Source organism: Zalophus californianus, chromosome 2 (genome assembly GCF_009762305.2).
Source record: "Zalophus californianus isolate mZalCal1 chromosome 2, mZalCal1.pri.v2, whole genome shotgun sequence".
NCBI lineage: Eukaryota > Metazoa > Chordata > Mammalia > Carnivora > Otariidae > Zalophus > Zalophus californianus.
Genome location: NC_045596.1, coordinates 30,574,702 through 30,587,157, shown reverse-complemented (window position 1 = coordinate 30,587,157; position 12,456 = coordinate 30,574,702).

Here is a 12,456-nt window from a genome sequence, read left to right as displayed (position 1 = left end):
TAATTCAACACAGCCAATCCTAAAACCACCATCTTCTAACTCAATCTTGCATTTTTTCCTACCGCATCATAAACATTCTAAAAAAGATACCACATCTTCTTCTCTGGTTAAATTCTCATATCTTATTAAGTTAAATTAAATTTTATTTTTAAAATTTTATTTATTTATTTTTTTATTGGAGGACAGTTGACACACAAAGTGAATTAGTTTCAGGTGTACAGTTTAGTGATTTGACAAGTTTATGCATTATGCTATGTTCACCACAAGTGTAGCTACCATCTGTCCCATTACATCATTATCACAGTATTATTGACTCTATTCCTTATGCTCTGCCTTTTATTTCGGTGACTTACTCATTCCATAACTGGAGGCCTGTATCTCTCTCTTCTCTTCTCTTATTTTGCCAAACCCTCCGCCCCATACCCCTCTGACAACCATCAGTTTTTTCTCTGTATTTATAGGTCTGATTCTGCCCTTTGTTCATTTTTTGTTAGATTCCATTTATGAATGAAATCATATAGTATTTATCTTTCTCAGTCTGGCTTATTTCACTTAGCATAATACCCTCAAGATCCATTCAAGTTGTCACAAATGGCAAGATTTCAGTCTTTTTTATGGCCGAGTAATAATCCACTATGTGTGTGTCGTGTGTGTGTGTGTCTGTGTGTGTGTGTGTGTGTGTGTGTATGAATCTCACAATTTTTTATTCATTCATCCATCAATCGATTCTTAGGTTATTTCCATATCTTGGTTATTGTGAATAATGCTGGAATAAGCATAGGGGTGCATATATCTTTTTGAATTAGTGTTTTCATTTTCTTTGAGTAAATATCCAATAATGACATTATTGGATCATATGGTATTTCTATTTTTAATGTTTTGAGGAACCTCCATAGTCTTTCCACAGTGGATGTACCAATTTATATTCCTACCAACAGTGCATGAGCATTCCCTATTCTCCTCATCCTCACCAACACTTTTTATTTCTTGCTATTTTCATTTTAGCCATTCTAACTGATGTGAGGTGATATCTCATTGTGGTTTTGATTTTCATTTCTCTGATGATTGGTGATGTTAAGCATATTTTCATGAGCCTGTTGGCCATGCATATGTCTTCTTTGGAAAAATGTCTGTTCAGGTCCTCTGCCCATTTTTTAATCAGGCTGTTTTTTTTTTTTTTTTTTTTTTTGCTGTTGAATTGTGTAGGTTCTTTATATATTTTGAATATTAACCCCTCAAGGGATATATCATTTATAAACATCTCCCATTCAATAGGTTGTTTTTTGTTTTGTTGATTTTTTTTGTCTTGATGGTTTCTTGTGCTGTGCAAGCCCTTTTTATTTTGATGTAGTCCCAATAGGTTGTTTTTGCTTTTGTTTCTTTTGTTTTGGGAGATGTATCTAGAAAAATGTTGTACAGCCGATGTTAAAGAATTTACTGCCTGTGTTGTCTTCTAGGACTTTTATAGTTTCAGGTCTCACATTTAGGTCTTTCATCCATTTTGAGTTTATTTTTGTGTATGATGTTAAAAAGTGGTCCAGTTTTAGTCTTTTACTAGCACCATTTACTGAAAAGACTGTCTTTTCCCCATTGTATATTCTTGCCTCCTTTGTCATAGATTGAATGGCCATATAATTGTGGGTTTATTTCTGGGCTTTCTATTCTGTTCTAGTGATCTATGTGTCTATTTTTGTGCCAATACCATAGTGTTTGGATTACTATAGCTTTCTCGTATATCTTGAAATCTGGTATTGTAATATCTCTGGCTTTTTTTTTCTTTCTCAGGATTGCTTTGGCTATTTGGAGTCTTCTGTGGTTCCATACAAATTTTAGCATTATTTCTTCTAATTTTCTGAAAAATATTTGCATTTTGATAGGGATTGCATTAATCTGTCGATTGCTTTGGGTGGCATGGACATTTTAATAATATTAATTCTTATAACTGTTGGACATGGAATATCTTTCCATTTTTTGGGTGTCATCTTCAATTTCTTTTAGCAGTGTTTTATAGTTTTTGGAGTACAGATCTTTTACCTCTAAGTTTATTTCTAAGTATTTTATTCTTTTTGGTGCAGTTGTAAATGATATTTTAAAAAAATTTCTTTCTGCTACTTCACTGTTAGTGTTTAGAAGTGTTACAGATTTCTGGGTATTAATTTTGTATTCTGTCACTTTACTGAATTTGTTTATTACTTCTAGTAGTTTTTTGGTACAGTCTTTAGGATTTTCTATGTATGGTATCAGGTAACCTGCAAATCGTGACAGATTAACTTCTTTACCAATATGGATACCTTTTATTTCTTTTTCTTTCTGATTGCTGTGGCTAGGACTTTATATACTGTGTTTAGAACTCCTATACTGTGTTGAATAGAAGTGGTGAGTAGGACATCTCCTTGTCTCATTCCCGAACTTAGAGGGAAAGTTCTGTTTTACACCATTGAATATGTTAGCTGTGAGTCTTTCATTATTATATTGAGGTATGGTTTTTCTAACCCCACTTTGCTGAGAGTTTTTTTTTTTTTATGATGAATGGATGTTGAGTCTTGTCAAATGTATTTTCTGCATCTGCTGATATGATTATATGATTTTTAGCCTTTATTTTGTTCAAGTGATATATCACCTTGGTTGATTTGTGAATATTGAACCATCCTTGCATCCCTGGAAAAAATCTCACCTGATCATTGTGAATGATCTTTTTAATGTATTATTGTATGTGGTTTGCTAATAATTTGTTGAGGATTTTTGTATCTATGTTCATCAGGGACATTGGCCTTTAGTTTCTTTTTGTGGGTTTTTGTCTGATTTTGGTATCAGGGTCTTGTTGGCTCATAGAACGTATTTGGAAGCTTTCCTTCCTCTTCTATTTCTTGGAATAGTTTGAGGAGGATGGGTATTAACTCTTCTTTAAATGTCTGGTAGAATCTGGTCCTGGACTTTTATTTTTTGGTAGTTTTTAGATTAGTGATTGAATTCTTTCACTTGTAATCAGTCTGTTCAGATTTTCTATTTCTTCCTGGTTTAGTTTCAGGAATTTATCTATTTCTTTTAGGTTGTCCAGTTTGTTGGCATGTAATTTTTCATAGTATTCTCTTTTAATCCTTTGTATTTCTGTGGTGTCAGTTACTTCGCTCTCATTTCTGATTTTATTTACTTGAGTCCTTTCTCTTTTTATCTTTATGAGTCTGGCTAAGAGTTTGTCAATTTTCTTTATCTTTTCAAACAACCAGCTCTTGATTTCATTGATTTTCTCTATTTTTATTTTAAGTTTCTGTTATTTATTTCTGCTCTAATCTTTATTATTTCCTTTCTTCTACTCACCTTGGACTTTGTTTGTTCTTTTTTTTAGTTCCCTTAGGTGTGAGATTAGATTGAGCTTTTTAAAAATTCTTGTGGTAGTTCTGTATTGCTATATACTTCTCTCTTAGAACTGCTTTTGCTGTATCTCAAAGAATTTGGACCATATGTTTCATTTTCATTTGTCTTTGTGTATTTTTAAATTTCTTTTTTGATTGATTTGTTGACCCACTTGTTGTTTAGTATCATGTTGTTTAGTCTCTATGTATTTGTGTTTTCTCCATTTTTTTTCTCATGACTTATTCTAGTTTCATACTACTATGATCAGAAAAGATGCATAGTGTGATTTCAATCTTCTTAAATTTATTGAAGCTTGTTTTATGGCCTAATACATGATCTATTCTGGAGGATGTTCCATGTGCTTTTGAAAAGAGGGTATATTCTGTTTTGGGATACATTGGTTATGTCCATCTGTCCAATGTATCATTCAAAGACATTTTTTCCTTATTGATTTTCTATCTGGATGATCTATGCATTAGTGTTAGTGGTGTGTTAAAGTTCCCTACTGTTATTGTATTACTATTGATTACTTGATTTATGTTTGTTAATAGCTGATTTCTGTATTCGGGTGCTCCCATGTTGGGTGCATAAATATTTACAATTGTTATGGCCTCCTGTTAGATCGATCCCCTTATCATTATGAAATGCCCTTCTTTGTGTCTTGTTATAGTCTTTGTTTTAAAGTCTATTTTTTCTGATGTAAGTATTGCCACTCTGGCTTTTTTATTTATTTATTTTTTGCTTCCATTTGCATGGTGAATGTTTTTCCATTCATCTCTTATGTGTCCTTAGGTCTGAAGTAAGTCTCTTGTGGGCCACATATAGATGGTCTTGTTTTTTCTCCATTCTGCTACCCTGTGTCTTTTGATTGGAATATTTAGACCATTTATATTTAAAGTAATTATTATTATTATTATTTTTTAAAGATTTTGTTCATTTATTTGACAGAGAGAGACACAACGAGAGAGGGAACACAAGCAGGGGGAGTGGGAGAGGGAGAAGCAGGCTTCCTGCTGAGCAGAGAGCCCAATGTGGGGCTCGATCCCAGGACCCTGGGATCATGACCGGAGCCGAAGGCAGACACTTAACGACTGAGCCACCCAGGCACCCCTAAAGTAATTATTAATAGGTACATATTTATTGCCATTTTAAAATTTGTTTTCTGGTTGTTTTGTAATTCTCCTGTGTTTCTTTCTTCTCTTTCTTTTTGATTGATAAGTTTCTATAGTGTTATGTTTGGCTTTCTTTCTTTTTTATTTTTTGTGTATGTATCATAGGTTTTAGTTTGGTGCTTATCATGAGGTTCATATATAATCCTAAGTAAATAGCAGTCTATTATAATTTGATGGTCTTTAAGTTTAAACAAATTCTAAACAAAACAAACCAGTAAAAAACTTCTTTTATTTTCTTTTTCTCCTTCTCCCTTTTTATTCCCTCCTGTACATTTTAGGTATATGTTATCATTTTTTACATCTTTTTATTCATAATTTTCATATGTCTAATTATGGACATTTCTTTTCCACTTAAAGAAGTCCCTTTAACATTTCTTGTAAAGCTGGTTTAGTGGTGATAAATTCCTTTATCTTTTTTTTTTTGTCTGGGAAACCCTTTATTTTTCCTTTAAATCTGGGTGATAACCTTACCTAGTAGAGTGTTCTTGGTGGTAGAATTTTTTCCTTTCAGCATTTTGAATTTTTACCTTCTGGCCTGCAACATTTCTGCTGAAAAATCACCTGATAGCTTTGTAGGTTTTCCTTCCATACTCAATTTTTTGTTTCTCTCTTGCTGCCTTTAAGATTCTCTCTTAATCTTTAAACTTTGGCATTTTAATTATTATGTGCCATGTTGTGGACCTCCTTAAGTTCTTCTTGTTTGGAACTCTTTGTACTTCTTGGACTTGGATGTCTATTTCCCTCTCTAAGCTAGGGAAATTTTCAGTCTTCAAATAAGTTGTCTTCACTTTTCTCTCTCTTTTCTTCTGGGACCCCTATAATGCAAATATTTGTTTGTTTGATGTTGTCTAAGAGATCTCTTAATCTACCCTCATTTAAAAGAAAATATTTTCTCTTTTTGTTGTTCAACTTGTGTACTTCCCATTACCCTATCTTCCAGACTGTGGATACATTCTTCTGTATCCTCTAATCTACTATTGACTCCCTCTAGAGTGCTTTTTATTTCAATTATTGTATTTTTCAACTCTGGTTCTTTCTAATGTTTTCCAGCTCTTTATTGAAGTTCTCACTGAATTCTTCCACTCTGTTCTCCAGGCCAGTGAGTATATTTATGATCATTACTGTAACTTCTTTATCAAGCATATTGCTTATCTCTGTTTCATTTAGTTCTTTTTCTGAAGCTTTTTTCTTGTTCTTTCTTTTGGAGCATATTCCTCTGTCTCCCCATTTTCGTTGGCTTTTGTTTTGTTTTGTAGGCTAGGTAGAACAGCAACTTCTCTTAAACTTAAAGGAGTTGTCCCCTTTGTAGCCTGTGTGTGCTTGGTGACTTTTGCTGGCTGGCTGGAGCTGTGACTGTATATGCTAGTTACTCTTCCAAACTGTAGCTTTTTACAGAAAGAAGAAAAAAAATAATAAAATCAAAAAGAAAAAATAAAATAAAGAAGAAAAGAAAAAAATAATTAAAAAAAAGAAGAAAAAAAAAGAGAAGAAAACAGAAGAAAAGAAAAAAGAGAAAAATAAAGGAAAGAAAAAAAAACCAAGAACAAAAATAAAACCAAAACAGGACAGATTAAAAAAAAATTGCTTTTAGTTAAAAAACAGCAGCAAGAACAGAAAAAACACCCACATGGTGCTCAAGCACCATGGAGGCTGGTGTGGGTTTATGGTCCCTGGGCTTGCTGAGCTTGCAAGTTCCCTGTGATGACTGGACCTGGCTGTTATGGTATTGGAACCCACCAATTATGGCATCTGGACCCTACTCTGGTCTGGGCTCTTAAGGTGGAGGGGAAAAGATTATTTCCACAATTCCTTGGCCCTTTTAAGCTCTGGCTTTTTTTTTTTTTTTTCCCTCTGCTCCAGCTTATCTGGAGCTAGTGTGGGCTTGCAGGCTTACTGAAGTCACAAGCTCACTGTGATGACTGGACCTGCCCATTATAGTGTCCAGACCCTGCTCTGGTCTAGACTTTCAAGGTGGGATGGGAACACAAACTATTTTTTCTAGTCCCTCTGACCTGGAGAGCGTTCCCACATTTCCTCCACCACTTGGGAGGGTTCTAATGTTGTCTCATATGCTAGTTGTTCTTTTAGACCTTGTTTTTTTTTTCCATGCCCAAGGACCAAAGGAATCTATTCCTGGTCCCCCAGTACTATCTTTTCCCACTTCTGTTTGCAGTATTATCTTTATTACTTTGTCTCCATCTCTTGTGCTGTCTAGTTGTCTAGTAGCTTTTTGGTCAGCCTTCAGTTCTTTAGGAAAGGTTGTTCTGTTAATAGGTGTAATTTGCTGTGTTTCATGAAGGAGGTGAGTTCAGGATCTTCCTATATTGCCATCTTGGACTGGAACCTCTCACATCTTTTGTGCTCCACTGAGCATTGCTTCAGCTCTTCTCTCTGGCTGTGCTGTGCTGTTACCTCTAGAGGGAAGATTTAGTCTGTGGAACTGCCAAGGAATTGATGTCATTGCCAGTTTTCATTGAGCTCTGAAGACACTTTTGTCCTTTCACTTTAGTGTTGGTATTGCTTCATATTTTCCAGTTAGTCTTTTACTTATTTATTTACATTTGAAATTCCCTCAGGTCATTTACTATATATAGCAATTACTTGATTCTTCCACTGTGCCTTAGATTCATTCATTCAGCCAAACAACCATTCACCAAATATGTTTATTTGTTTCCTGTAAGTAAGGATATATTTCTGGATAGAGAAAACATGATCTCACAATTTTATAACCTCATGAAAGGAGGAGGAGATTAAGAGTAAATACACTTTTAACATATTTGAAAATATTTAAACTTTGACTGAAAGTGAAGGGATGGAAAAAAATATTTCATGCAAATGGAAGCCAAAAGAAAGTTAAGGTAACTATACTTATATCAGATGAAATAGACTTTAAAACCAAGACCATAGTAAGAGACAAAGATAAGTTTTATATAATGATAAAGGAGTTAATCTGACAAGGGGATCAAACACTTTTTTTAAAGATTTTATTTATTTTTGACAGAGAGAGAGGGAACACAAGCAGGGGCAGTGGGAGACAGAGAAGCATATTTCCTGTGCAGCAGGGAGCCCAATGTGGGGCTCGATCCCAGGACCCTGGGATCATGACCTGAGCCAAAGACAGATGCTTAACAACTGAGCCACCCAGGTGCCCCAAGGGGATCAAACATTTGCGAATATTTATGCATTTAATATAGAAGCACCTAAATATATAAAGTAAATATTAACATACCTAAAGGGAGAAATAGGCAGCAATACAATAATGATAGGGGAATTTGAAATCTACCCACTTACATCAGTGCGTAGATTATCCAGCCAGAAAATCAATAAGGAAATATTGGTCTTAAATGACACATTGGAGCAGATGGACTTAACAGATATATACAGAATATTCCATCTAAAAGCAAAAGAATAAGGGCACCTGGGTGGCTCAGTTCGTTAAGCATCTGCCTTTGGCTCAGGTCATGATCCCAGGGTCCTGAGATCAAACCCCACATCAGGTTCCCTGCTCAGTGAGAAGACTGCTTCTCTCTCTCCATCTGCAGCTCCCCCTGCTTGTCCTCACTCTTTCTCTCTGTCAAATAAATAAATAAAATCTTAAAAAAATAAAATAACAGCAACAGAATATACATTGTTCTCAAGTAAACATCGAATATTTTTTAGGCTAGATCTGATGTTGGGCAACAAAACAAGTCTTAATAAATTTTAGAGGATTGAAATCATATCAAGCTTTTTTTCTGACCTCAATGGTATGAAACTAGAAATTAATTACATGAAGAAAACTGGAAAATTCATAAGATGTGTGGAGGTTAAACTATATGCTACTGAACAACTAATGGGTCAAAGAAGAAATCAAAAGAGAAACAAAAAATACCTTGAGGCAAATAAAAATGGAAATATAACATACCAAAATTTATGGGATGCAGCAAAGACAGTTTTAGTATATGTGCTGCCTAAGCGAGCACTACAGCAAAGACACTTTCAAGAGGGAGGTTCATAGTGATAACTGCCTACCTTAAGAAATAAGAAAAGTCTTAAATAAACAACCAAATTTTACACTTCAAGGAACTAGAAAAAGAAGAACAAACAAAACCAAAAGTTAGCAGAAGGAAGGAAATAACAAAAATTAAAGCAGAAATAAAGAGACTAAAAAGAAGGGAGAAGCTCAGTGAAGCTAAGTGTTTGTTCTTAGAAAACATAAACAAAATTTACAAGCTTTTAGCTAGACTCACCAATGAAATAGAGGACTCAAATAAAATCAGAAATAAAAGAGATGTTACAACTAGTATTATAGAAGTACAAAGGATCATGAGACTACAATGAATCATGAATTACCATTATCAAGTGGGATTTATTCCAGTAATGCAAAGATGGTTCAACATATGTTAATTAATCAATGTGATATATCACATTAACAAAATGAAGGATAAAAATCATAAGATCATCTCAGTACAGGGCACCTGGGTGGCTCAGTTGCTTAAGCATCTTCCAGGGTCCTGGGACTGAGTCCCACATCAGGCTCCCTCCTCAGCAGGGAGTCTCTTTCTCCCTCTCTCTCTGCTGCTGCTCTCTCTCTGTCAAATAAATAAATAAAATCTTTTGAAAAAGATCATCTCAGTAGATACAGAAAAAACACTTGAGAAAAAATTCTACATCCATTTATTATAAAAACTCCCAACAAAGTGGGTATAGAGGGCATGTACCTCAACATAATAAAAGTCATATATGACAAACCCACAGCCATCATACTCAATGGTGAAAACCTGAAAGTTTTTCCTCTAAGAGCAGAAACAAGACAAGTATGCCCACTCTTGCTACTTTTATACAACATAGTACCGGAAACTCCTAGCCAGAGCAATTAGACAAGAAAAAGAAATAAAAGGTACCCAAATTGGAAAGAAAGAGTAAAACTGACACTATTTACAGATGACATGAATTATATGCAGAAAACCCTGGACTCCATCAGAAAACTGTTAGAACTAATAAATGATTTCAGTAAAGTTACAAGATATAAAAATGAATACACAAAAGTCTGTTGCATTTCTGTATACTAATAAAAACTATCAGAAAAATAAATTTAACAAATCCTAATTATAGTTGTATCAAAAAGAATAAAATATCTAGGGATAAATTTAATCAGTGAGGTGAAAGATCTGTATATTAAAAACTACAAGATATTAATGAAAGAAATTGAAGAAGACAGAAATAAATAGAAAGATTTTCTATACTCATGGATTGGAAGATTCAATATTGTTAAAATATACATAATACCCAACAACTACAGATTCAAAACAATCTACAGATTCTGTGAAATCCCTTTAAAAATTCCAATGTTAATTTTCACAGAGATAGAGCAAACAATCCTAAAATTTTTATGGAATCACAAAAGACCCTGAATAGCAAAAACAATCTGGAGAAAAAGAACAAAGCTGGAGGCATCATGCTCCCTGATTTCAAACTATATTACCAAGCTATAGTAATTAAAATAGTATGGCATTGGCATAAAAATAGACACAAAGATCAGCGGAACAGAATAGACAGTCCAGTAATAAACCCACACATATATGGTCAATTAACTTAATATAAAGAAGCCAAGAATATACAGTTGGAAAGGAGAGCCTCCTCAATTAATGACGTTGGGAAAACTGGATAGCCACATGCAAAAGAATGAAACTGGACCAGAGTCTTAGACCACACACAAATATTAATTTAAAATGGATTAAAGACTTGAATGTAGGATCTGAACCATAAAACTTCTAGAAGAAAACATAGGTGGTAAGCTCTTTGACAGAGGTCTTGGCAATGGTTTTTTGAATTTGATACCAAAAACAAAAACAACAAAACCACAAATAAACAAGTGGGACTATATCAAACTAAAAATCTTCTGAACAGCAAAGGAAATCATCAACAAAATGAAAAGACAATTGTAATAAAATATCTACAAATCATATATCTGATAAAAGGCTAATATTAAAAATATATAAAGAACTCACACAACTAAAGAGCAAAGATACAAACAATCTGATTAAAAAATGGGTAGATTTGAACAAACATTTTTCTCTAAAAGACATACAGATGGCCAGGGCCAGCAGGTTTGTGAAAAGATGTTCTACATCATTTATCATCAGGAAATTGCAAATCAAAACCACCATGAGATACCACCTCACACCTGTTAGAATGGCTAGTATCAAATAGAAATAATGAGTGTTGACAAGGATATGACTATAAAAGGAAATCCTGTGCACTGTTGGTAAGAATGTAAATTGGTGCAGCCATCATGGAAAACAGTATGAAGATTCTTCAAAAAATTAAAATATGATTACCATATGATCCAGCAATTCCACTTCTGGGTATTTATCTGAAGAAATTAAAAACAGTAACTTGAAAAGATATATGCACTTCATGTTCATTGCAGCATTACTTACAACAGCTAAGATATGGAAACAGCCTAAGAATCCACTGATGGATGAATGAATAAAAAAATTGTTATATATATATGTTTATGTATATATGTATATATATGTTTATGTATATATATGTTTATGTTTTATGTTTATGTATACACACACACACACACACACACATACACACAATGGAATATTACTCAGTCATTAAAAAAAAGAAACCCTGCCACTTATGACAGTGTGGATAGATCTTGAGGATATTATTCTAAGTGAAATGTCAAACAGAGAAAGACAAATACTGTGTGATTTCACTTATACATGAAACCTAAAAAACAAAACAAAACAAAACAAAAACAAACTAAAAACTAGATTCATAGATACAGAAAACAGCTTGCCTGTTGCCAGAAGGGAATGGGGTTTGGGAGGGCAAAATGGATGAAGGCAATCAAGAATTACAAACTTCCAGTTATAAAATAAATAAGTCATGATGATGTAATGTGGAATGGGGAATAATACTGTTAAGTTATTAATATTGTTAATAATATTGTATTAACTTTCTATGGTGAGAAGTGGTAACTAGACTTACCGTGGTAATCATTTTGCAATGTACACAAATATCCAATCACTATGTTGTACACCTGAAACTAAAATTACATATGTCAGTTATACCTCAGTTAACAAAAAAGACATGGTAAATACTTTCAATTTTTCAAAAATTCTTATTTAAGCAATTTTCTGCTAAATACACTCAACTTAAAATGATTTTAGACATCTTTTATTCACATGATTCACACAATTTGAGGACCATGATGTGCTCTCACACCTTAATTTAAAAAACAAATAAAATATCTTCTATTTAGGGAGGTGTGAGCTCAGCATGATAATTTTATGCCTTATGCAGTTGCTAAAAATGATGTCTTATTTGTATTTGTGTATTGTTTACCATATAAATGTTCAAGATGCCCTTCTGAATAGCTCTTTTCTGTGATAATAATAGGTAATGATCTCAAATGAACAGATTTCTAGGCAGTGTTGCAAAATCATAAATATATTTCACACAAATTGGTAAATAATTTAAACAAGGCTAATAGTGCTCATAGTTACCTTAAGTCATTTCTTAAAAATAAATATGAAGAATTTTTAAATAGATATAAATAATATGCAAATAATTCTTCCTTCTGGTACTTGTTAGAGGCAAGAAACCTCAGGAAGTTTTCAAACATTAACCATTCATTTACCCCAATTCAATGTTCTGGCACCAAGGTGATATTTACAACAGAATAAAGGTGGAAAGTTATGTTTTTATGTAATTTGTGAGTTTAAAGGCATTGTCAAAGGGATATACAGGGAAGGAATACATTTGACTTCAAACAAATGAAAACCATAGCTTAAACAATGAGTGGATTTGTCTTCCCAGTGAGAAGTCTAAAAGTAATCTATCAGTTACTGGAGGAGCAGTAGCTCTGCTGTATTATTAAAGATGTGGCATCTTTCTAACTTCTTGCTCCACTGTCCTAAGCATGAAGCAT